The sequence below is a fragment of the Rhinoraja longicauda genome, chromosome 28, assembly GCF_053455715.1.
Source record: "Rhinoraja longicauda isolate Sanriku21f chromosome 28, sRhiLon1.1, whole genome shotgun sequence".
NCBI lineage: Eukaryota > Metazoa > Chordata > Chondrichthyes > Rajiformes > Arhynchobatidae > Rhinoraja > Rhinoraja longicauda.
In genome coordinates this window covers 6,033,082-6,059,806 of record NC_135980.1, presented here as the reverse complement: position 1 = coordinate 6,059,806, position 26,725 = coordinate 6,033,082, and positions in this window count along the sequence as shown.

Sequence of the window (26,725 nt, the reverse complement as noted above, 5' to 3'; positions counted from 1 at the left end):
CAGCACTAGGTTACACTTTTTAAACTGCACTACAATGTGATCCATATTCATTCCTGTATTTATTTTTTATTTATTTATCAACTACTCGCTTGTTTGTTACATTTTGTATTTGCATTTATTGTATATATGTTTTATTTCTCGTGTGTTATGCACTGTCAGGATTGCTATTTTAATTTTGTTGTACCTGTTGCAATGACAATAAAGGAATTCTATTCTATTCTAGTTCACTTTGCATTCATTTTCATAGCTGTATTTGCCCCCTGTAACGAATCACCACCACAGGGGGAGGTAAACAAGATCTAACTTGAAACCATTTCAAGATTTTTGTTTGAAAGTGTATTTTGCAAACTTTACGAGGTGATTAATTCCATTTTTCTGCAGAAAGCCTTCCTAGTGGAACTCTTTACACAAAAGCAACTTAATGAGAACAATTAATCAACGAGAGTCATTCCTAACGACAGTGGTGGATTTTACACTTCTCTGGTGATTTATAACCAGAAAATAGGCCAGGACTTCCAGAGCTGTTTATGATAAAGAAAAATCAAAAATAACTTCAGATACTGGAAGTCTGAAATGAAACAGAAAATTCTGGAAACAGGCAGCAGTTTAGGCAACTTATAAGAAAGAAGAAGCAAATCTTTTATAGTTTCAGTCAAGGATCCTTTCACAAAATGTTGTTTTAATAAGCTGCTGAAGTCAACACCATGAAATATCCTGAGTCACATAGATCGATCTATCTATCTATCTATCTATCTATCTATCTATCTATCTATCTATCTATCTATCTATCTATCTATCTATCTATCTATCTATCTATCTATCTATCTATCTATCTATCTATCTATCTATCTATCTATCTATCTATCTATCTATCTATCTCTCTCTCATCTTGTATGTTTGTTTGTTTGTTCCCAAAATACTGCCAAAACAGTACACGATAGTGCAACAATTTTAAGCCCACCTTCCTCACCATTGTCCTGTGGTGCGCAGTAGCAAGTTTCATTCAAATTATTGTTATATTTTAAAAATCATTCACATTTTTAACTTTAACAAATCACATCACCATTTGCCATACCCGTCAGCCGCCCGGCTAATGAGGGGCTAGGGCGGGGTGGGATCTGCCCAATGGGAGCTAGGAGGTGGGCGGGACTTACCCGAGTGATGGGTGTGGCAGCCAATGAGGGGGGGGTGAGGAGAGCGGAAGAGACAGGGCCGGAAGGAGGGGGTGGGGATAGGACCCGCATGAGTGATGGGAGCAGCGACCAATGAGGTGTGGGGGAGTCACTTTTCCACTAACCGAGCCCCTCAGCCGCCCCTGCGCAGTAATACCTCCGTGTTCGACGTCACAATGGGAGAAGGTCAGAGAAGATGGCCGCCGGATCCACGCGTGCGCTGTTGGGGGAGGGTTTCCGGGGAGGACCGGCGCTCGGAAGGGGGTGGGACCAGTCCGCGTGACGGCCAATGAGGGGGGGTGAGGAAAGCGGAACAGGCGGGACCGATAGGTGGGGGAGGGGACAAGACCCGCACGAGTGACAGGAGCAGCGGCCAATGAGGGGTGGGGGAGTGGAGCAGAAGAGGCGGGGGGAGGGAGATTCCCGCCCCCCAATGAAGAGAGGAACCGCGGGGCGGGAATGGCGCCGCCGCCGGAGACCACCTATGAGTGGAGGGAGGGAAGGAGGGGGGGATAAGGGGGGTTGAGGGGGGATGGAGTAGGAGAGTGGGTGAGATGGGAGGAGGGGGGATAAGGGGGCGATGGAGTGGGTGAGTGGGTGGGGGGTGAGGGGAGGCGGGATAAGGGGGGGTTGAGGGGAAATGGAATGGGTGAGTGGAGGGGGGGGGCGGGAAACGGGAGAGGGGGGAATGGGGGAGGGGAGGGTGCTACACCAATGCAGGAGAGGTTTGTCCCAACGGGTCCACTCTATTCTAGTATTTTTTAAAATCTTGAGTTCAGCCTTATGAGAGCTTTGAGCAAGTGTTTCTTCTACAAAAGACAACAACTTTAAAAACTGTTCATCCCCACGAATATATATTTTTTTCGAAAATTGACTTTTTCGGAAGTATTACTTCAAAGTTGAATAGCTTGGTTGTTATTCCTTCATAGTCTCTGGCTTGACTAATTTCTCTGGGAAAATGCTTGGGTTCAATGACGCTGAATTCTCCCAAGAAAGAGCTGGAACCTGTAACTGAAAGGGGGCAGCTCAGGAATGTTCTGAAATGGGCTGAAGTGTGGTAACACAGGAAACCAGGCAGCCAAGTCACGACAGCAAGCTTTCCCAAACAGCAATCTGATCACGACTTGATCATCTGCTTTAATTTTATTTTGTGATGATCTCAACACTTTTAACAAGAGAATCAACAGCTCCAAGTTCCTGGACGTGCGCTGAAGATCTCTGAAGGTCTGTCCTCCTGGGGTCACATTCATCCAGCCACAAAAAAAAAGCTCATCCACACCTTTACTTCATCAGAAGGTTGAGAAGATTCAGCAAGTCACTGAATACTCAATCGAGGCTCTCCAAGTGTGTGGGAGAGAGCACACTGACTGGCTGTATCACCGCTTGGTTTAGTAACACAATTAGCCAAGAACAAATAAATCTGCAAAAGGTGATGGCCGTTGCCCAGTCCATTATTGATACTGACCTCCCCATCATTAAAGGGATCCACGTGAAGCCCTGCCTTAAAAAGGCAGCTCAAATCATCAAAGACTCACATCACCCCGGCCACACTCCCATCTCACTGCTTCCATCGGGTATTTACAGGAGCCTTTGAACTGTGATCTTGAATTCAAGAACAGCTTCTTTCCATCAATCCCCTCAGGCTCTTGAGCCACACTTTACAACCCTAACCACAATCCCACTTCGAAGGTATTTATTCACAAAATGCTGGATTAACTCAGCAGGTCAGGCAGCATCTCAGGAGAGAAGGAATGGGTGATGTTTCAGGTCGAGACCCTTCTTCAGTCTGAAGAAGGGTCTCGCCCCGAAACGTCACCCATTCCTTCTCTCCTGAGATGCTGCCTGACCTGCTGAGTTACTCCAGCATTTTGTGAATAAATACCTTCGATTTGTACCAGCATCTGCAGTTATTTTCTTATACAATCCCATCTCAGTAACTATCTACATAGACTTTGTACAGATGGTAATATGTACTTCGGTTTGCACTATTATGGTCTGATTACCTAGTTTTCCTGAGATTTCATTATATTATTGATTATTGTAGACTTGTTTTTTGTGTTGTTGTGTTAATGCATCTGTAAAGCTGCAGCAAAGAAGAGATTCATTGTTCCATTCCCAGTGCATATGGCAATTAAGCACTCCTGACTCTTGACTATTTGATGAATGCTTGAAGAATTGTATCTACCTGGCTACGAGTCAGAAGCAAGTTTGTCTCAGAGACAGGCTGAAGGCTAGAAATGGAGTTATGCGACATAGAAACAGGCCCTTCAGCTCAACCCATCTCTGCTGGCCAAGATGTCTCCCTTAGCTACTTCCATTTGCTTGCATTGAGCCCATATCCCTCTAAATCTTTATTATCCATGTGCCTGTCCAAATGTCTTATAAACATTGCATTTGTACCCATGTCTATGGTTTCCTCAGCAGGTTGGTCCATGTACTCACCACCATTTGTGTGAAAATGTTGCCCCTCAGGTCTCCTTTAAAATGTTCTCCTCCCACGTTACATCTATGGCTCCCCTATTCTGTGACCTCTATATTTATAAACCTCTATAAGGTCACCCATCAACCTCCTATGCTCTGGGGGGAAAAAATCTGAGCTTATCCAGTCTCTCCTCTTAACTCAAGCCCTCCAGTCCCAGTAATATCCGTGTTAATCTTTTCTGTACTCTTTCTAGCATAATAACATCTCCCCTATAGTATGGTGACCAGAACTGCAAACAATTCTCCAAGTGCCATGGCACCAAGGACTTGCACATTTGTGACATGACATCCCAACGCTGATACTCAATGTCCTGACCATTGAAGGCAAGAATGCCAAATGCCTCCTTCACCACTCTGTCTACTTGTGTCACTACTATCAGAGAAGCATGTACTCGTACCACATGGTCTCCCCATCATTCTCCAGGGTCCTGCCATTTTCCGTGGTTTAATTGGCCAAAATGCAACAATTTGCCCAAGTTAAATTCCATTTGCCAATCATGTCCACTTCTCTAGTTCATTCTATCGTAATCTTAAAATAGACACTAAAAGCTGGAGTAACTCAGCGGGACAGGCAGCATCTCAGGAGAGAAGAAATGGGTGACGCTTCGGGTCGACACCCTTCTTCAGTCCCGAACTGTCACCCATTCCTTCCCTTCAGAGATGCTGCCTGAACCGTTGAGTTACTCCAGCTTTTTGTGTCCATTTTTGGTTTCAATTCGGCATCTGCAGTTCCTTCCTACAATATTGTAATCTTCATTTTTTTCATTGCCTACTATACCACCAATTTTGGTGTCAGCGTGAAGTGTAGATGCAATCAATGGTATGGAGTCGGATCTGTGTATTGGACTGGGTTACATCCACAACTCTCTGCAATTTTGTGTGGTCTTCCCAAACCAAGCTGTGATGCAACCCAAGAATACGCTTTCTATGGTGCATCTGCAGGTCTGCAAGACTTCTACAGATCTCATCCTATGCTTTAAGTTACAATCTCAAAGCTTTCTCCCTGCCCCCAATTCCCATTTGCACAAAGTCTTGACTCTCTTAAGCTTTTAGTTTGGACTGCAGCCATTTTGGATCATCTTCCAGCTCGCTGTGATCTTTCACCCAGTTGGAATATCAACACAGAATTCAGATGGAACAGGACAGCATCATTTCGAAACTCTCCAGCATTCCATGACTTATTTAGGATTTGCCAAAAACAGTGGCTCCAGGCTGGTTTTTATCAGATTACGTGTCCGTGTGTCACCATGCCAATCCCGTGGCACCTTCAAAAAGAACCTGCTCATTTGACACAGCATGTCAACTGGAATTAACTAATCCCCACACTTTCCCCTTGATGCCCTATATAAATTAGAGTATTGATGTGGCCCTATACCTGCTTAATTGATGCACACAATATTATAAATGGATGGCTCTGAAGGCAATGGATTTAATTACTAAAAAGGTATTGTGTATTTTCAACTGCTGCAAATGCTGAGGGATCCCAGTGTTCCCGACTAGGCAGGGCCAAAGAGTGTATTGGTAAAGAGTCAGTGGTGACTGTGCCTTTGGCAGGCCTGCGGGATCAGGTGCTGGGTGGAAGCCTTGATGTTAGGTGGCATGGTGTGGAGGGAAGCAGATGGTGGCATTGATAGTGTTTGTGGGCCACTGGGGTGGTATTGGGAGGCATTGGGTTGAGTGAAGAGTAGGGGGTTGGGAAGCTGGTTGAGCTCTGAAGAGGGTTTGAAATCCTGGAAGGAGGAGGCTATGTTCAGGGATGCGACCATGGGAATGATCAGTAGTTGTGCGGGGGTAGGTGGTGTGGGCCTGGGTGGGAGGCGATTAGGTAATCAAGAGTTGAGTCTGATCAGGAGTCAGTAGGGTGTGTTATTAAAAGAACACTATGAAATTCACTAATATATCCCATGACTGATGACCTAAAACTTCCTTAAAGCAACTTGGGTAGATAGATCTGAGAAGTGCCCAGGTTTGATTCAACAGTTCAATGATGCATTATTTGTCACATATGCAACTGTACAGTGAAATTCTTTTCGCATATATTATACATGCAAGTCTCGCCCTTTTTGGCGCCATTATTCAAAGTGCAAAGTGCACGCTCGGTCTACTTGAGCAGTTCCCGTGAACTGACATCCCTCTCCTTGTCCAGCCATCTTTGTGACCAGGGTCTAAATCCTACCTTGAAGGCGCTGGAGGCATTAGCCTGTTTCACCCACCTACTGGCTCACTCTTAGCACCCGACTTCTCCGGCTCCCTCCTAGCTACGCTGTATGATGAGCCTATGGGCAGGGGTTCCAGAACCTGCTGACTAACGAGCCTTTGGGCGACTTACACTGTCCGACGAGCCTTATGGCGGGTTACACCGTTCGATGAACGTTCGGGGCTGTATTATATCATCACATCCATGGCCACCACATTCAGTCTCAGCCACGTTAGATTCAAAATGGGAAATAGTTATTTTTAATGATCTCTGCTGATCTCCTGTGGGATGAGTACGTGGAAACAAGACAAGAAATTGTGTGGCTGGGTCCAGTATTGCTCACGACAAGCTCAATGTATAAAATATCCTCGTTCCTGACAGGGAAGAAGCTGTTGTCCAGTCCAGTGTGATGGAATTCTGTTCTTTTGATATGGGTGCCTAGATCTGGGAATCCATAACATGTCAGACCTTATTTTTGAGTAGAGAAATCTGTTTTCCATAACTCATCAATAAACTCCCCAGTGTTTGGAATCTGAATTTGATGAATGATATAAAAGCAGCCAGTTTAAACTCTGCTCTTGTCACACATCTGTCAGAACAAGCTGGCCCTATGGATGACTGTATAAGTTCAGAGCTGATAGGCATTGCTTCTCAAACTATGCGATCACAGGCTTAATTTATTCAGTTGATCTGCTTTCCAGGAACAATGGATAAGCTTAGCAGTTTTGTTTTACCAACAATCAATGGCCAAAAAGGTGGTTTTATGAGAAACCACAAATCACAATTTTAACAATGCACAATCATATTAGTAATCAGGGTGTAAATTAGAAAATAATAAATATATTTATATTCATTAGCTCAGAACATCCCAAAGCATTTCATACGCAACAAATAGTATAAGAAAATAACTGCAGATGCTGGTACAAATCGAAGGTATTTATTCACAAAATGGGTCAGGCAGCATCTCAGGAGAGAAGGAATAGGTGACGTTTCAGGTCGAGACCCTTCTTCAGACTAATGTCAGGGGGGGCGGGACAAAGGAAGGATATAGGTGGAGACAGAAAGATAGAGGGAGATCTGGGAAGGGGGAGGGGAAGAGAGGGACAGAGGAACTATCTAAAGTTGGAGAAGTCGATGTTCATACCACTGGGCTGCAAGCTGCCCAGGCGAAATATGATGTGCTGTTCCTCCAATTTGCGGTGGGCCTCACTATGGCACTGGAGGAGGCCCATGACAGAAAGGTCAGACTGGGAATGGGAGGGGGAGTTGAAGTGCTCGGCCACCGGGAGATCAGTTTGGCCAACGCGGACCGAGTGCAGGTGTTGAGCGAAGCGATCGCCGAGCCTGCGTTTGGTATCCCCGATGTAAATTAGTTGACATCTGGAGCAGCGAATGCAATAGATGAGGTTGGAGGAGGTGCAGGTGAACCTCTGTCTCACCTGGAAAGACTGTTTGGGTCCTTGGATGGAGTTGAGGGGGGAGGTAAAGGGACAGGTGTTGCATCTCGTGCGGTTGCAGGGGAAAGTGCCCGGGGATGGGGTGGTTTGGGTAGGAAGGGACGAGTGGACCAGGGAGTTACGGAGGGAACGGTCTCTGCGGAACTCAGAAAGGGGAGGGGATGGGAAGATATGGCCAGTGGTGGGGTCCCGTTGTAGGTGATGGAAATGTTGGCGGATGACTTGTTGGATTCGCTGGCTGGTGGGGTGGAAGGAGAGAACGAGGGGGATTCTGTCCTTGTTACGAGTGGGGGGAGGGGGAGCAAGAGCAGAGCTGCGGGATGTAGAAGAGACCCTAGTGAGAGCCTCATCTATAATGGAAGAGGGGAAGCCCCGTTTCCTGAAGAATGAGTACATCTCTGACGCTCTAGTGTGAAACACCTCATCCCGGGCGCAGATGCAGCGTAGACGGAGGAATTGGGAGTAGGAGATAGACTTTTTGCAGGAGACCGGGTGGGAAGAGGTGTAGTCCAGATAGCTGTGTGAGTCAGTGGGTTTATAGTAGATGTCAGTCACTAGTCTGTCTCCTGTGATGGAGTTGGTGAGGTCCAGAAACGGGAGGGAGATGTCGGAGATATTCCAGGTATATTTAAAGGCAGGATGGAAATTGGAAGTGAAGTGTATGAAGTCAGTGAGTTCTGCGTGGGTACAAGAGGTAGCACCAATGCAGTCGTCGATGTAGCGGAGGTAGAGTTCGGGGATGGGGCCAGTGTACGTCTGGAACAGGGATTGTTCGACGTACCCGACATAGAGGCAGGTGTAGCTAGGGCCCATGCGAGTGCCCATAGCTACGCCTCTGGTTTGGAGGAAGTGGGAGGAGTCAAAGGAGAAGTTGTTAAGAGTAAGAACCAGCTCTGCTAGGCGGAGGAGAGTGTTAGTAGATGGGGATTGGCTGGTTCTACAGTCGAGGAAGGAACGGAGGGCTTCGAGACCATCCTTGTGGGGGATGGAAGTGTAGAGTGACTGGACATCCATGGTAAAGATGAGGGAGTGGGGGCCTGGGAACCGGAAGTTATCGAGGAGATGGAGAGCGTGTGAGGTGTCTTGGACGTAGGTGGGGAGGGATTTAACCAGGGGGGATATGATGGAGTCGAGGTAGGTGGAAATAAGTTCGGTGGGACATGAGCAGGCAGAAACAATGGATCTGCCGGGACAGTTCTGTTTATGGATTTTAGGTAGGAGGTAGAATCGGGCCGTGCGGGGCTGGGGAACTATGAGTTTGGAGGCATTGGAGGGTAGATCGCCGGAAATGGTGAGGTCCGTGATGGTGCTGATGATAAAGGTCTGGTGTTTGTCAGTGGGGTCATGGTCCAGGGATAAGTAGGAGGAGGTGTCTGAGAGTTGTCGTCTGGCCTCGGTCCGGTAGAGGTCAGCACGCCAGAATACCACAGCACCTCCCTTGTCAGCGGGTTTGATGATTAAACATACACATGCGCAACAAATCACTTTTGAAATGTAGTTTCTTCCAAAAGTCGCAAATTCAGAGCAAGGTTCCACGATGTGCATGAAGTGCATCAGTTACATCAATTTTTAATGATATTGATTGAGGGATAATGATGGAAAGAGCAGCTGGAGAGTTGTCAGCTCATTGTCAAGCATGCTATGGCGTCTTCACCTCAAGAAACTGAATATCTTACCTTAAACATGGCACCTCAACCAATTCAGATCAACAGAGCTTTGCAGAAAACCATGTGTACTCACTCAATCTGGCCTTCTGTGCCCAAATGAAAAACATGATGGAGGGTGTCACTATCAGGTGGTAGATACACTAACCTGCTCATGATTGTTCAGTTCAGGCTTGACCAGGACTCTGACCTCATTATAACCCTGCTCCAAATATGACCGAAGAGCTGCATTTCAGAGATGGGATGAAAGGTTAATGCAAAGGCAGCGTTTGATTGAACACAGCTTCAAGGAACTCTGGTCAAATTGAAAATGGACACCAAGGTGCAAACATTGAAACTAGCCGAATTCATATCTTGCATAAAGGAAAATAGCTGTGTCTGTTATGCGCCAGTCCTTGGTGTTTGGATGTTCCAGAAATGAGCGTAGGGATAGGAACATGACATATACTGCAGGGCTGTTGTGATGGTAATGGATCAAAGCTGACTAAGAGGCTGGAGTTAATGTGGGCCATCACCTGTCTCTCAACACTTCAAGACAGTGGATGTCAGAGCCACTGGACGATAATCATTAAAGCGCACTACCTTGCTTTTCTTTGACACAACGGTGGCAGTGATCTTCTTAATGCAGGCAGGGACCTCAGAGTAGAGTCGTGCGAGGTTAAAGATATGTGTGAATACTCCTGACTGCTGGTCCACACAGGTCTTGAGGATGCATCTGATAATTCTGTCCAGGCCAGTTACTTTCTGCTAATTCACCTCAGAGTGGACAATCCTACATCTGTCATGAGAAGTTGAAGATGCCTGTGAATACTCCTGCCCCCTGCTCCATGCAGGCCCTGCGGACATGGCTGCAGACTCTATCCGGGCCAGTCTCTTTCTGCTGATTCACTCTCAGGAAGGCCGATCTTACATCTGCTCAGTGACCATGGGTAGTGTTATTATTTACATTGATGTTGTTGCATGCGGGTTGTACCAACCGTCATGGAACAAAGATTGATTCAACAATGGTTTTAGTGAGGACTTAAGTAGTATTTTCACAATTATCGATCCTGTTTAAATGAATGGGAACGCCATTGGTACCTGCCCTTGCAGGCATAAAACTGAGCTGGGCATTGCATGCATCTACAATTATCAGAAGGGCATCACGTTTATTTTAAGCACACAGTTCTGCTTTATATAGTGACTGAATTAGAGGCCGACCGATGAACTCAGAACAGTGCAGCATGGAACACCCACCCGGCCTTTGTTCTCAAGATAGAACATGATTTACTGCACTCATCTGCTTTAATTGTGACCAGGGAGCGCCCATGTTACCCTGCCAAAGATGAGCAAATACCATAATAGAAGATACTTGCTGCTGACGTGCGAGAGTTCCCACATCAAATCACCACAATTAGACTTCAATTTGAAATCATATAGAAATCTTGTTATCCCAAATCACACTGACTAACTGCTCATTCTTCTAAAGGCAACTACTAGCAATGAGTCTTTCATGCTTCGGTAAGCCTCAAACTTCAACGGATGTGGAAAGTAGGGCAGAAGCTTAAACTGAGCTGCCACTGGATTTAATAATGAGCCCTGCGGTGAAGTAGGAGTGTGCTGAAAAGAGGCCCTAGATGCATGCTATGTCCAGTTTATGCCTGCAAGAGCAGGTACCAATGGCGATCCCATTCATTTGAACAGGATCGATAAAGCTGGGTAAAGTAATGAGTGCTGATAAGTTGACTAACTTATATGGGACAAGCTGTCAGTAGAGGTAGTTGAGCCAAGTAGTTCAACAGCATTTTAAAGACACTAGACCAAGTGGACCCTTTGGGCCCAAACCTCTCCTGCATTGGTGCACCACCCTGTCCTCCCCCCCCCTCCCCTGTCTCCTCAGCCCCCCCCCTTCTCCCCCACTCCCCCCTTCCCTCCCTCCTCCCCTCCCCCTCCCCCCTCCCCTCCCCCTCCCCTCTCTCCTCCCCTCCCCCTCCCCTCCTTTTAAACTTAAAAATGTGGATAACTTTAAAAATATAACACCGATTTCAATAAAACTACTTGCATTACCACTAAAGTGACAATGGTGTGTACGGTGGGCATAAAATTGTCGCGCTATCGTGTACCGTTTTGGTTGAAGTTCAGTCACAAACAAGATAACAAACGAGAGTTTTAGTATATAGATTTGAACAAGTACACAGATAGGAAGGATTTAGATGGATATGGGCCACATGCAGGTAAATGGGACTAGATTGGATGGAGCATCTTGGTTGGCACGGCCAGGTTGGGCCTAAAGGCCTGTTTCTGTGATGTATGACTCCATGACTAAGTGCTTGATTTGGTTTATTTTACTGTGTTTTAAAGTACTTGAATATATTTTTCATTAGATTTATTTATTATTTGTAATTTAAAAAAAATCATTTAAATCTTGAATCGCTTTTGACTCATCACTCAAGGATGATTAAAAATAGTTTAAAAGCTTTTGCAGGGTGATCAGCCAAAGTCTTTAAGGAGGTTCTGAAGGAGAATGATCAAGGATAAGCAGCTTGATGCCAACTCGTCCCCAGGGCCTGCTCCACCTTACATCTGGAGAAAGCATGGGTGGGAAAGGAAAATAAACAGTGAATTTGGGCAGCAATCTGGGTCCAGTTAATTCACAAAGAACTTTACAAACAGTGAAGGTAATTTTTACTCAGTAGGAAAGTGGACCATGTGTGAAAGCAAATTGACTATGTAGATTATCCAAATAACTTGAGTATAGCAACACCAGAAAGGGAAATGTTGATAAAACAAACGTGTGATAGGAGTAGAATCAGGCCATTCGGCCCATTAAGTCTACTCCGCCATTCAATCATGGCTGATCTATCTCTCTCTCCCAATTCCATTCTCCTGCCTTCTCCCCATAACACCCGTACTAATCACTTGTCTTGTTTAACTTCCTGAAGTCTTCATACATGGTGGATGTACACCTTACTCTTATTTCTCTGGAAGCTGGACTTAATGCTAATGATGAGACGTGTACAAGGTGAAATGATGCTGGAACTGTTTAGCCCTTTGCATTGGGTAAGTTTCAAAACCGTGCAGGAAAACTGCAGCAAGTGGAAATTGCGGATTGTGGTTCATGAGGTTAGACGGTAGTGCAAGCAAAACTGAAGGCCAGCTGAGGGTAACAACAAATTTGACAATGGTGATAAGACATGAGAGACATACTGTACAACTCCTTTCCAGAAAAAACTAGAAATGTTTCTTCATACTAATAACATAGTGGAGGTAGCAGGCAAAAATGATAGCGCAAAAAAGGAAATGATCCACAAACAAACAATCCAGGATGCAACTTGCTAGTGTATCGCAGAACAATTGATGTTCCATTTAGTGAGGTCTTTGAAATATTATGGACTCATTTTCATCCACAAACCTCAGAAACTTTTTTCACGCTATAGAGTTGGCATTTGCTACCAAGGTCTGGAGAAGCAACTAGCTCGAGCGTACAGCTGAGTTGAAGAATTTGTGGTGCTAACGATGGGAATCTTCGCATAATGGATGTTAAGCAATAGATTTGTGTTCAGCCTTGCAGGTGAGCATATTCAGGTAAACTCGTCAGTACATATGATTTTATCGTTAATTGGGCATGTAACATCACTACTGCCATGGAAATCCACGGGACAGTTTTATTTAATACTAGCCGGGCATGGACCCGTTGGGCCCAAACCTCTCCAGCAACCCCCATTGGGTCCAAACCTCTCCTGCGAGCCCGGCAACCAGAAAGACTCATGGAAATCCAGGGGAGAGTTTTATTTAATTCTAGCCGGCATGGACCTGTTCGGGCCAAACCTCTCCTGTGGGCCCGGCAACCCCCGTTGGGTCCAAACCTCTCCCAACCGATGACCCGTGGACCCGTTGCCTGGCGGGGAGTCCCCCTGGGGCTGGGGATGGACGAGGGGGGAAACGAAAGTGGAGAAGGAGCACTCACCCCGGCCCTGGGCAGCCAGCAGCAGGAGAGCTCTCCTCACTCCCCCTTCCCCTCATTGGCCGCCACTCCCGTAACTCGGGCGGTTCCCGCCCACCTCCGAGCGGCAACCCTCCCCCATCTGTGCGCGCGCGGATCCGGCGCCATCTTACGTATTAGATCAACAGGCCCCAACTGCGCAGGCGTGGACCCATTTGTTCTGCGCACGCGCGGATCCGGCGGCCATCTTACCTAAGTATAAGATCAACGGCCCCAACTGCACAGGCGCGGACTCGTTGGGTTCCTATTGTGACGTCGAACATGGCTGATGGGCAGGGAAGTGGAAAAGGGATTTATTAAAGTTTAAAAAGGTGATTTTTAAAGTTTAAAAGGTGAAAAACTTTTTTTTTTTAAATCAACCATTTGAACCGCAGGCCAATAGTGAGTAAGGTGGGCCTAAAATTGTTACACTATCGTGTACCGATTTGGCTGTATTTCAGGAAGAAATCTATCCACAAATACACAAGATGAGTGTTTTAATAATATATATATAGATAGGAAGTAAATAGGCATGCAGGGTGTAAGACCCTGACCGCAGTAATGGTCATGTTCTTTGTCAGGCCTGAGTCACAGGACTGTGGAAAACAGCTTCAAAGGGCAACCCTGCCAAACATTGTTAGGAATACCATGCATCTTAAATCTGCAAGAAAATGATGCACAAAGCATCAACTTGTAAGACTAGTTTAGCTTAGACATATAGTGCGGAAAGAGGCCCTTTGGCCCAACGGTTCTGCACCGACCAGCGAGCACCACATATAAACACTATGCCACACACACTCGGGATAATTTACACACACCAAGCCAATTAACCTACAAACCTGTATGTAGTGTGGGAGGAAAGCACAGTTCTCGGAGAAAACCCACACGGTCACGGGGAGGACGTACAAACCCCGTACAGACAACACCTGTAGTCGGGATCGAACCCGGGTCACCAGGACTGCAACTCTACCACTGCGCCACCGTGCCACCATATAAAGCTTATGACAAAGACAACTAGACAATGAGCCAACAAAGCATTATGATTGTAGAAAATGAGGCCACAGATATCCTGACTGCCAAGCAGAAAATAAACATGGAGAGGTGTTTTACATTTTAGTGAGTGTGAAACTAGGAGGAACGTTCTTTACAAAGTATACACAAGATGCATAGCAATGGGTGTAAATGTCAGTAGATTTGTTATCCAGTACATATGCTCAACTTATTCACAAAATGCTGGAGTAACTCAGCAGGTCAGGCAGCATCTCGGGAGAGAAGGAATGGGTGACGTTTCGGGTCGAGACCCTTCTTCAGACAGATGTCGGGGGTGGGACAAAGGAAGGATATAGGTGGAGACAGGAAGATAGAGGGAGATCTGGGAAGGAGGAGGGGAAGGGAGGGACAGAGGAGCTATCTGAAGTTGGAGAAGTCGACGTTCATACCACCGGGCCGCAAACTGCCCAGGCGAAATATGAGGTGCTGCTCCTCCAATTTCCGGCGGGCCTCACTATGGCACTGGAGGAGGCCCATGACAGAGAGGTCAGACTGGGAATGGGAGGGGGAGTTAAAGTGCTGGGCCACCGGGAGATCAGTTGCGTTAATGCGGACCGAGCGCAGGTGTTCAGCGAAGCGATCGCCGAGCCTGCGCTTGGTTTCGCCGATATAGATGAGTTGACATCTAGAGCAGCGGATGCAACAGATGAGGTTGGAGGAGGTGCAGGTGAACCTCTGTCTCACCTGGAAAGAATGTTTGGGTCCTTTGATGGAGTTGAGGGGGGAGGTAAAGGGACAGGTGTTGCATCTCGTGTGGTTGCAAGGGAAAGTGCCCGGGGTTAGGGTGGTTTGGGTAGGAAGGGACGAGTGGACCAGGGAGTTGCGGAGGGAACGGTCTCTGCGGAATGCAGAGAGGGGAGGGGATGGGAAGATATGGCCAGTGGTGGGGTCCTGTTGTAGGTGACGGAAATGTTGGTGGATGATATATTGGATCCGCTGGCTGGTGGGGTGGAAGGTGAGAACGAGGGGGATCCTGTCCTTGTTGCGAGTGGGGGGATGGGGAGCAAGAGCGGAGCTGCGGGATGTAGAAGAGACCCTAGTGAGAGCCTCATCTATAATGGAGGAGGGGAAGCCCCGTTTTCTGAAAAACGAGGACATCTCGGAAGCCCTAGTCTGAAACACCTCATCCCGGGCGCAGATGCGGCGTAGACGGAGGAATTGGGAGTAGGGGATAGACTTTTTGCAGGGGACCGGGTGGGAAGAAGTGTAGTCCAGATAGCTGTGCGAGTCGGTGGGCTTGTAATAAATGTCCGTCACTAGTTTTTCTCCTGTGATGGAGATGGTGAGGTCCAGAAACGGGAGGTAGATGTCAGAGATAGTCCAGGTATATTTAAGGGCAGGATGGAAATTGGAGGTGAAGTGTATAAAGTCAGTGAGTTCTGCATGGGTGCAAGAGGTAGCACCAATGCAGTCGTCGATGTAGCGGAGGTAGAGTTCGGGGATGGGGCCAGTGTACGTCTGGAACAGGGATTGTTCGACGTACCCGACAAAGAGGCAGGCGTAGCTAGGGCCCATGCGAGTGCCCATAGCTACGCCTCTGGTTTGGAGGAAGTGGGAGGAGTCAAAGGAGAAGTTGTTGAGGGTAAGAACCAGCTCTGCTAGGCGGAGGAGAGTGTTGGTCGATGGGGATTGGCTGGTTCTACGGTCGAGGAAGAAACGGAGGGCTTCGAGACCATCCTTGTGGGGGATGGAAGTATAGAGTGACTGGACATCCATGGTGAAAATGAGGGAGTGGGGGCCTGGGAACCGGAAGTTATCCAGGAGATGGAGAGCGTGTGAGGTGTCTTGGACGTAGGTGGGGAGGGATTTGACCAGGGGGGATAGGATGGAGTCGAGGTAGGTAGAGATAAGTTCGGTGGGGCATGAGCAGGCAGAGACAATGGGTCTGCCGGGATAACCATATGCTCAACTTAATGTGTATCAGATAAGCTCATGTTACTTGACAGTGAGTAAACATAGAAACATAGAAAATAAGCGCAGGAGTAAGCCATTCGGCCCTTCGTGCCAGCACCACCATTCAATATGATCATTGGTGATCATCCAAAATCAATAACCCGTTCCTGCTTTTCCCCATATCCATTGATTCCATTAGCCCTGAGCTATATCAAACTCTCCCTTGAAAATATCCAGTTAATTGGCCTCCAGTAGCAGAGAATTCCACAGATTCACAACTCTCGGGGTGAAAAAGCTTTTCCTCATCTCAGTCCTAAATGGCCGACCCTTTATTGTTAAACTGTGACCGCTGGTTCAGGACTCCCCCAACATCGAGAACAGTTTTCCTGCATCTAGCCTGTCCAATCCCTTAAGAATTTTATATGTTTCTACAAGATCCCCTCTCATCCTTCTAAATAATGGAAATTCCAGTGAGTACTCATGAGGTCATATGATCATCAGTGATAGGAGCAGAATTAGACCATTCAGTCCATCAAGTCTGCTCTGCCACTCAATCATGGCTGATCTCTCTCTCCGAACCCTATTCTCCTACCTTCTCCCCATAACCCCTGACACCAGTACTAATTAAGAATCTATCTATCCCTGCCTTAAAATTATATATTTACTTGGCCTCCACAGTAAAGAATTCCACAGATTCACCACCCTCCGACTAAAGAAATTCCTCCTCATCTCCTTCCTAAAGGAACATCCTTTAATTCTGAGGCTATGACCTCTAGTCCTAGACTCACCCACTACTCTATCCAAACCTTCCACTATACTCGTAAGTGCTTGAAAGCTCACTCAAAACATCCTGATGAAGTAAAATCATTCCCGAGTATTTTCCAGGAGATTATGGGATGAGACACAGCAAGGTATTCGGTCTTCCCTCTTTAATCAAGCCAACAGTTTGACTTCTACAACTATGGAGGAAGAAAACCTGAGAGGGTTTGAAGTAGCATTCCAATGACTTTGTAAGCACAATGCAAAACTGGAACAAAGCGTGTATTTTTCGCAAGAAGAAGTTGATTGCTTGGAACAGCAGATGAAAAAAAAAAGAACTGCAAGAAAAAGAGACAAATATATTGAATGCCCAAAGACAAAAAATATCATGGATCTCACGTTGTCTCTGGGAATGCTGTTGTATTTTACCAGGTTCTCAGCAGATCTTGCAACAACAGTGCCATTTCACCACCCGCCACCGTAAAAGAATGAACTGTGGCATCAGAAAGAGAACACAAGTGCACAATGAGTGTCAGTAGTGTCATTTCTGGTCTACAATGATGCTGTACGGATGCCAACACTTGCCTGTGACACATGTAATTATGGTGCTGAGGCTATCATCACCTATGTTGTGGATGCTGGCCATGGGTACACAATCCTTGCAAACTGAACAAAGGCAAGATGGGTTAACCGCACGGATTGAGGAATGGGTTGGCGTTTATAGGTTCCGTAAATTTCTATTGGTACAACCCTTCTACATCCGTGATAAACGCAAAGTTTTTGTCAGCCATCCAAGGGGTAGACACCAACCATCCCAATCAGGATAGCATCATGGATACAAAGTTAGATCATTTTGCTTTTTCAATGCAGTAATAGAATATCGAACCTCAAAGCAAAATGCCACAGTGGGCATCTTATTTATCGATACAAAGGCATTGAGGAAATTAAAAAAAACATTGGCAGAGTCAACATGGTTTTCTGGAAGGTAAATCACATTTGACAAATCTGTTGTGGTGGTTTTTGAGGTTATATTGGGTTTTGAGTTTATAATGGTTTTTGAGACTATAATGAGCAACATAGATAATTGGGAACCAATGCAGGTGCATTTGGATTCCAGAAATCCTTCAATAAGCAGCCACACGAGAAGATATTAAATAAAACTGTAAGACTCTAAGACATGGGAGCAGAATTTGGCCATTTGGCTCATCAATTTTACTCCACCATTCAGTCTTTACTGATCTATTTTTCCCTCTCAATCCCATTCTCCTGCCTTTTCTTCATAACAATTTGATACCCTTTCTAATCAAGAACCTATTAAAAGTACCTTTTAAAAATACACAATGTCTTGGTCTCCATTGCTGTCTGTGGCTATGACTTCCACAGGTTCACCACCCTCTGGCTAAAGAATTTCTTCCTCATCTCCATTCTAAAGGTACATCCTTCTATTCTGATGATGTGCCCTCTGATTCTAGACTCTCCCACTACTGGAAACGTTCTTTCCATGTCACTGCGGCACGGTGGCGCAGCGGTAGGGGTTGCTGCCTTATAGCGAATGCAGCGCCGGAGACTCAGGTTCGATCCTGACTACGGGCACCGTCTGTATGGAGTTTGTACGTTCTCCCCGTGACCTGCGTGGGTTTTTTCCGAGATCTTCAGTTTCCTCCCACACTCCAAAGACGTACAGGTATGTAGGTTAATTGGCTGGGCAAATGTAAAAATTGTCCCTAATGGGTGTAGGATAGTGTTAGTGTGTGGGGATCGCTGGGCGGCGCGGACCCGGTGGGCCGAAGGGCCTGTTTCTGCGCTGTATCTCTAAATCTAAGCAATCTAAATCTAAAAATCTTTATGTGGGCCTTTCATTATCCGGTAGGTTTCATTGAGATCCTCCCTCATCCTTCTAAACTCCAACAAGTAGAGCCCCAGGGCCTTCAAACGTTCCTCATGCATAAACCCAATCATCCCTGGGATCATTCTTGCACAGTTCCTCTGGACCCTCTCCAGCACCAGCACATCCTTCTTCAGATATGGGGCCCAAAACTGCTCACAATACTTCAAATGTGGTCTCACCAGAGTTTTATAAAGCCTCAGCATTATATCTTTGCTTTTATATTCAGGTCCACAAACTGGAGTGCATGGGCTGCCGTACTGTCGTGGACGAAATACTGGTTAATGAGTAGAAAACAGGGAGCAGAGTAAATGAGCCATCTTTAGATTGGGGGTTGTGACCGGTGGGATGCCGTAGGATTCAGTGCTGGGCCTACTGTTTACACGATTTACATTAATAACTTACTTGAGGTGATTAAATGGAATACATCCAAGTTTGACAAAGAAACAAAATGGTGTGTTGGTCTTCAATGCATGTGGATTTGAGTATAAAGTAAAAACATTTTCCTGAAATTATTTAGGACCTGGTGAGACTGAACCTAGAATGAAGTAAAGTGCTGGTACATGGAATTAGCATACATAGGTAATTGATCGCTGTGGACTTGGTGGGTTTGAAGAGCATGTTTCAGCGTCGTATGACTCTCTGATGCTTTTTCAAGGGATAAGGGTCAGAGAAGGATTGTGGCTCTGAGGTGAGAAAATCAGTCATAATCTTATTGAATGACTGGGGGTACTGAATGGCCTTCTCTGCTTCTGTTCGTATGCCAATGGCTCAATATGAGAGGTCAAAAGGGATTTAAGGAATAACATTTTCACATTACACCAAAAGGCAACAACTTTCCGGACACACCAATGGAAACTGCAAACATAGAAACATAGAAACATAGAAAATAGGTGCAGGAGGAGGCCATTCAGCCCTTCGAGCCAGCACCACCATTCATTGTGATCATGGCTGATCATCCACAATCAATAACCCGTGCTTGCCTTCTCCCCATATCCCTTGATTCCACCAGCCCCGAGAGCTCTATCTAACTCTCTCTTAAATCCATCCAGTGATTTGGCCTCCACTGCCCTCTGTGGCAGAGAATTCCACAAATTCACAATTCTCTGGGTGAAAAAGTTCCTTCTCACCTCAGTCTTAAATGGCCTCCCCTTTATTCTAAGACTGTGGCCCCTGGTTCTGGACTCGCCCAACATTGGGAACATTTTTCCTGCATCTAGCTTGTCCAGTCCTTTTATAATTTTATATGTCTCTATCAGATCCCCTCTCATCCTTCGAAACTCCAGTGAATACAAGCCTAGTCTTTTCAATCTTTCCTCATATGACAGTCCCGCCATCCCAGGGATCAGGGGTGGGGGGAGGAGAGAGTGGGGGTGGGGGGGGAGTGTGGGGGTGGAGGGGAGGGGGTCGGGGAGAGTGGGAGTGGGGGGAGGAGGGGTGGGGGAAGGGGGACAGTAGGTGTGAGGGGAAGGGGAGGGTGGGGGTGAGGGGGTCGGGGTAAGAGAGCGTGGGGTGGGGGGGAAGGGAACAGTGTGGGGCAGGGGAGAGTGGGTGAGGGGAAGAGGGGAGAATGGGGGAGGGTGTGGGGGAGAGAGTGAGGGTGGGGGGGAAAGGGGGGTGGGGAGGAGAGAGTGGGGGAGTAGGGGAGTAGGGACGGGGTGGGGGAGGCGAGAGTGGGGGTGAGTGGGGGTGGGGGGGAGGGGTTTGTGGAGAGTGGGAGTGGGGGGAGGAGGGGCGGGGGGAAGGGGCACACTGGGTGTGGGGGGCAGGGGGGGTGAGGGGGTTGGGGTAAGAGAGAGTGGGGGGAAAGGGGACAGTGCGGGGCAGGGGAGAGGGGTTGGGGAAGAGGGGAGAATGGGGGAGGGGGTGGGGGAAGGAGAGAGTGGGGGTGGGGGGGAAATGGGGGATGGGGAGGAGAGAGTGGGGGAGGAGGGGGTGGGGGTGGAGAGGGTGGGGTGGAGAGAGTGGGGTGGGAGGAGAGTGGGGGTGGGGAGGGCAGGGTTGGGGTGGGTAGAAGGGAAGAGTGGGGGTGGGGGAGAGTGGTGAGGAGGGAAGATTGGGGGTAGGGGGAGAGTGGGGTGCGGGCAGGGAGAGTGGGGGTATGGGAGGGAGGTGGGGGTGAGGGGAGGGGGAATAGGGGTGGGGAGGGCGAAATAGGGTGGAGGAAGGGCTGAGGGGAGTGGGAGTAGGGGAGGGGCAAGTGGGGGAGGGGCAAGTGGCAGTGGGGGCAGGGGAGGGGCAAGTGGGGGTGGGGTAGGGGGGATGGAGTGGGTCAGTGGGGGGAGGATGGGGGGATAAGGGGGATTGAGTGGGGGGGTTGAGGGTGCTACAATACAGGAGAGGCTTTGGGTCCAGGGCTCACTCACTCACACCCTCTCCCCTTCCCTGTCCCCCCTCTACGAGGAATGGGCCCAACGGGTCCACTTGGTCTAGTTTATCTATATTATACTGCATCTGCCATGCATCTGCCCACTCACTCAACCTGTCCAGGTCACCCTGCAACTTCCTAACATCCTCTTCGCAGTTCACACTGCCACCCAGCTTTGTGTCATCCTCAAACTTGTAAGTGTTACTTCTAATTCCTTCATCCAAATCATTAATATATATGGAAAACAGTTGCGGCCCCAACACCAAGCCTTGCGGCATTCCACTCGCCACTGCCTGACATTCTGAAAAGGACCTGTTTACTCCTACTCTTTGCTTCCTGTCTGCCAACCAATTCCCTATCCATGTCAACACCCTACCCCCAATACCATGTGCTCTAGTTTTGCTCACCAATCTCCTGTGTGGGGCCTTATCAAAGGCTTTCTGAAAGTCTAGATACACTACATCCACTGGCTCCCCTTCATCTATTTTACTTGTCACATTCTCAAAAAATTCCAGAAGATTAGTCAAGCATGATTTCCCTTTCATAAATCCATGCTGACTTGGACTTATCCTTTTACTGCTATCCAAATGCACCGTTATTACCTCTTTAATAATTGATTCCAGCATATTCCTCACCACCGATGTCAGGCTAACTGGTCTGTAATTCCCCGTTTTCTCTCTCGCTCCTTTTTTGAAAAGTGAAATAACATTAGCTATCCTCCAATCCACAGGAACTGATCCTGAATCTATTGAACATTGGAAAATCGAAGGTATTTATTCACAAAATGCTGGAGTAACTCAGCAGGTCAGGCAGCATCTCGGGAGAGAAGGAATGGGTGACGTTTCGGGTCAAGACGCTTCTTCAGACTATTATACTACTTATTGAACATTGGAAAATGATCACCAATGCGTCCATTATTTCTAGAGCCACCTCCCTGAGTACCTTGGGATGCAAACCATCATAGAAACATAGAAACATAGAAAATAGGTGCAGGAGTAGGCCATTCGGCCCTTCGAGCCTGCACCGCCATTCAATATGATCATTGCTGATCATCCAGCTCAGTAACCTGTACCTGCCTTCTCTCCATACCCCCTGATCCCTTTAGCCACAAGGGCCACATCTAACTCCCTCTTAAATATAGCCAATGAACCGGCCTCAACTACCTTCTGTGGCAGAGAATTCCACAGCTACACCACTCTCTGTGTGAAAAAAAACATTCTCATCTCGGTCCTAAAAGACTTCCCCCTTATCCTTAAACTGTGACCCCTTGTTCTGGACTTCCCCAACATCGGGAACAATCTTCCTGCATCTAGCCTGTCCAACCCCTTAAGAATTTTGTAAGTTTCTATAAGATCCCCTCTCAATCTTCTAAATTCCAGCGAGTACAAGCCGAGTCTATCCAGTCTTTCTTCATATGAAAGTCCTGCCATCCCAGGAACCAATCTGGTGAACCTTCTCTGTACTCCCTCTCTGGCAAGAATGTCTTTCCTCACATTAGGAGACCAAAACTGTACGCAATACTCCAGGTGTGGTCTCACCAATGCCCTGTACAACTGCAGCAGAACCTCCCTGCTCCTATACTCAAATCCCCTCGCTATGAATGCTAACATACCATTTGCTTTCTTCACTGCCTGCTGCACCTGCATGCCTACTTTCAATGACTGGTGTACCACGACACCCAGGTCTTGTTGCATCTCCCCTTCTCCTAATCGGCCACCATTCAGATAATAGTCTGCTTTCCTGTTCTTGCCACCAAAGTGGATAACCTCACATTTATCCACATTATACTGCATCTGCCATGCCTTTGCCCACTCACCTAACCTATCCAAGTCACGTTGCAGCCTCCTAGCATCCTCCTCACAGCTAACACTGCCCCCCAGCTTCGTGTCATCCGCAAACTTGGAGATGTTGCATTCAATTCCCTCGTCCAAATCATTAATATATATTGTAAATAGCTGGGGTCCCAGCATTGAGCCTTGCGGTACCCCACTAGTCACTGCCTGCCATTCTGAAAAGGACCCGTTTATTCCTACTCTTTGCTTCCTGTCTGCCAGCCAGTTCTCTATCCACATCAATACTGAACCCACAATACCGTGTGCTTTAAGTTTGCATACTATTCTCTTATCTGGGACCTTGTCGAAAGCCTTCTGGAAGTCCAGATATAACACATCCACTGGTTCTCCCTTATCCACTCTACTAGTTACATCCTCGAAAAATTCTATAAGATTCGTCAGACATGATTTACCTTTCATAAATCCATGCTGACTTTGTCCAATGATTTCACCACTTTCCAAATGTGCTGCTATCGCATCTTTAATAACTGACTCTAGCGTTTTCCCCACTACCGATGTTAGACTAACTGGTCTGTAATTCCCCGTTTTCTCTCTCCCTCCCTTTTTGAAAAGTGGGGTTACATTAGCTACCCTCCAATCCTCAGGAACTACTCCAGAATCCAAAGAGTTTTGAAAATTTATCACTAATGCATCCACTATTTCTGGGGCTACCTCCTTAAGCACTCTGGGATGCAGCCTATCTGGCCCTGGGGATTTATCTGCCTTTAGTCCATTCAATTTACCTAATACCACTTCCCGACTAACCTGGATTTCATTCAGTTCCTCCATCTCATTTGACCCCCGGTCCCCTGCTATTTCCGGCAGATTATTTATGTCTTCCTCAGGCCCTGGGGATTTATCAACCTTCAGTCCCATCAGTCTACCCAATACTATTTCTCGCCTAATGCAAATTTATTTCAGTTCCTCCACCCCCCTAGATCCTCTGTCCTCGAGTACATCTGGGAGATTGTTTGTGTCTTCCTTAGTGAAGACAGATCCGAAGTACCTGTTCAACTCTTCTGCCATTTCCTTGTTACCCATAATAATTTCACCCGTGTCTGCCTTCAAGGGGCCCACATTTGACTTTGCTACTCTTTTTCTCTTAATATATCTAAAGAAGCTTATACTGTCCTTTATATTCTTGGCCAGCTTCCCCTCGTACTTCATCTTTTCAACCCGTATTGCCCGTTTTGTTACCTTCTATTGTCCTTTGAAAGTTTCCCAATCCTCTGGCTTCCCGCTACTTTGCTGTGTTATACATCTTTTCTTTTAGTTTTATTCCATCCCTAACTTCCCTTGTCAGCCACGGTTGCCTCCAACTCCCCTTAGAATCTTTCTTCCTCTTTGGGCCAATCAGACATACGATCTTAAACTCCTGAGTCCAGATGTGCTGCATTAACACAGTTCATTCTGGTTTCAGTTTAATACGGAAGCTGGAAATATTGCATGCCCTGTAAAATTTCCATTAACTGGCAGGAACAAAAATCGTAGTCAAATTTTGTCACCACCTTGCAGCACAGTGTTGATTGTATCGATACACAATAGCCACTCTGTGTGCAGCAACTTACAATAAACAGTAGACATAAAAAGCTGGAGTAACTCTGCGGGACAGGCAGCATCTCTGGAGAGAAGGAATGGGTGACGTTTCAGGTCGAAACCTTTCTTCAACAGTGGAGAGTTGAATGCCTAATGAGCCAGACCTTTAGTTTTGTTAGTGCAGGGGCGCAGAGACAAACACATGCACACAGTTCTGGCAGAAGTCACTTTGGGATCCCTTGATAACGTGAAAGATGCACGATGTGCAAGTTATTTTCTCAGCAGAAAATTCTTATCCCCTTCGTTTCAATATGAGGCCAGTTATAATATCCGTATCTCCATCCCAACTGCAATCAGATAGCGCAGTACAAACCAAAGAGTACTGAATGACTCTGGGAGCCTCCGGGTTCATGTGGCTGAGTTATTCACTTCCTTAATTAAATGAGTCAGTGATAGTTTTGACTGTTTTACATGACAAATTAAGGTCGAGACAAAACAAACTTGGCACAGGTACTGTGTGTAAATGCGTAGAACTAATTCTGAGATGGGATTCGAGGTAAAATGTGATCAACCAATGAATGGCATGCTATTGAATATTATAAAATGGAGGAATTTATATCATAATTCATGCCCTGTACATTTTATTTTTTATGCTTGAATAAAAAGTTAAGATGGAAGTTACAGGTTTGTAATTTTACTTTTGGAGACGGGGTGGAAGGGAAAGTGTGAGGACGATTAAAGAGAGCAGAGTTGCTGCTTGTTCTCTTGAACTGGAATACAGTGTAATCTGAGTAAAAGTAACATCATACTTTAGTTTAGATTAGCTTAGAGATACAGCGTGGAAACAGGCCCTTCGGCCCATCGAATCCGCACCGACAGCGATCCCCGCACACTAACATTATTCCACACCCACTCGGGACAATTTACACACGTACCGAGCCAATTAACCTACATACCTGTATGTCTTTGGAGTGTGGGAGGAAACCGAAGATCTCAGAGAAAACCCGCGCAGGTCACGGGGAGAAAGTACAAACTCCATACAGATAGCACCCGTAGTCGGGATCGAACCCGGCTCTCAGGCGCTGCAAGCGCTGTGAGGCAGGAACTTTACTGCTGCACCACCGTGCAGCCCTCTTTTCTTACTTCATTTCTCACTTTTCTCACTTATTTTTCGGAACAAAAATTTAATCACATCGTCTCAAGAATTAAACTCTGCTTCAGTGACAATGTTTGGATGTTATTGACTGCATCATCCCTGCCAATAATTTCATTGGATCGTGACCTAACACTCACTGACTCAGTGTAAGGATCCAGGGGTCTGTTTCACACCTTTTGGGGGTTGACACCACATGTCCGATATCTCCAATTCAATAGAAATTTACAATTGCAAGGTAAATAATTGCTGTCAATTTTTTACTCCACGAGGGGCCATGAGTGGGTGGTGTTCCGAATACTTGGTGGTGCCAGTTGCAGGCTTGTAAGATGCTATTGGAGAAGCCCAAGTGACTAACTAAAGTGCATTTTATAAATGGACGCACAGGAAATTGCAAATGCTGGAATCTTGAGCAAAAAACAAAGTGCTGGAGGAATCAGCGGATTAGACAGCATCAGTGGAGGGAATGGACAGAATGCGTTTCAGGTCGGGACTCTTCGTCAGGCTGCAAGAAATATCTCAACCTGAAATAGTTTGACTACTCATATATAGTCTGAATTTTCTGGATACCACAGAATGTAGACATACTTGACAAATAATAAACCAATACCAATACTCTATAATTTCTGACCTCTTCTTGTAGTCAATGTACTCGTAGCTGGTCCTATTGAGTATCTGGGAATAGTGATCCCTAAAATGCGTCCTTCTGACATTGGAATGGAAGGACAGTCATTGTTGAAGCAACTGAAGATGTTTGAAACATAGAAACAGAAAATAGGTGCAGGAGTAGGCCATTCGGCCCTTCGAGCCTGCACCGCCATTCAATATGATCATGGCTGATCATCCAGCTCAGTAACCTGTACCTGCCTTCTCTCCATACCCCCTGATCCCTTTAGCCACAAGGGCCACATCTAACTCCCTCTTAAATATAGCCAATGAACTGGCCTCAACTACCTTCTGTGGCAGAGAATTCCACAGACTCACCACTCTCTTGGGACTTGGATACAGTCCTGTGGAACGCCTGCAATAATGTTTGTGACTAAAATGGTTGATTTCCATTAACTACAGCTACCTTCCTGCGTGGAACATCCGCTCGGCACTTCTGGTTGAAACATGGTTGCGATAGCTGGACATTGTCTTTTTAAAAAAGCTTTGGATGTTTGTGAAACTTCCACTTCTAATATTCTCTTCTTCTAATTATCCATCACGATTCACAACTACATGTGGCAGGACTACAGAGATCCACTCTGATGGCTGTGGAATTGCTTTGATCTGTTTACTGCATGCTAGTTTTGCTCCTTAGCCTGCAGTTGAACA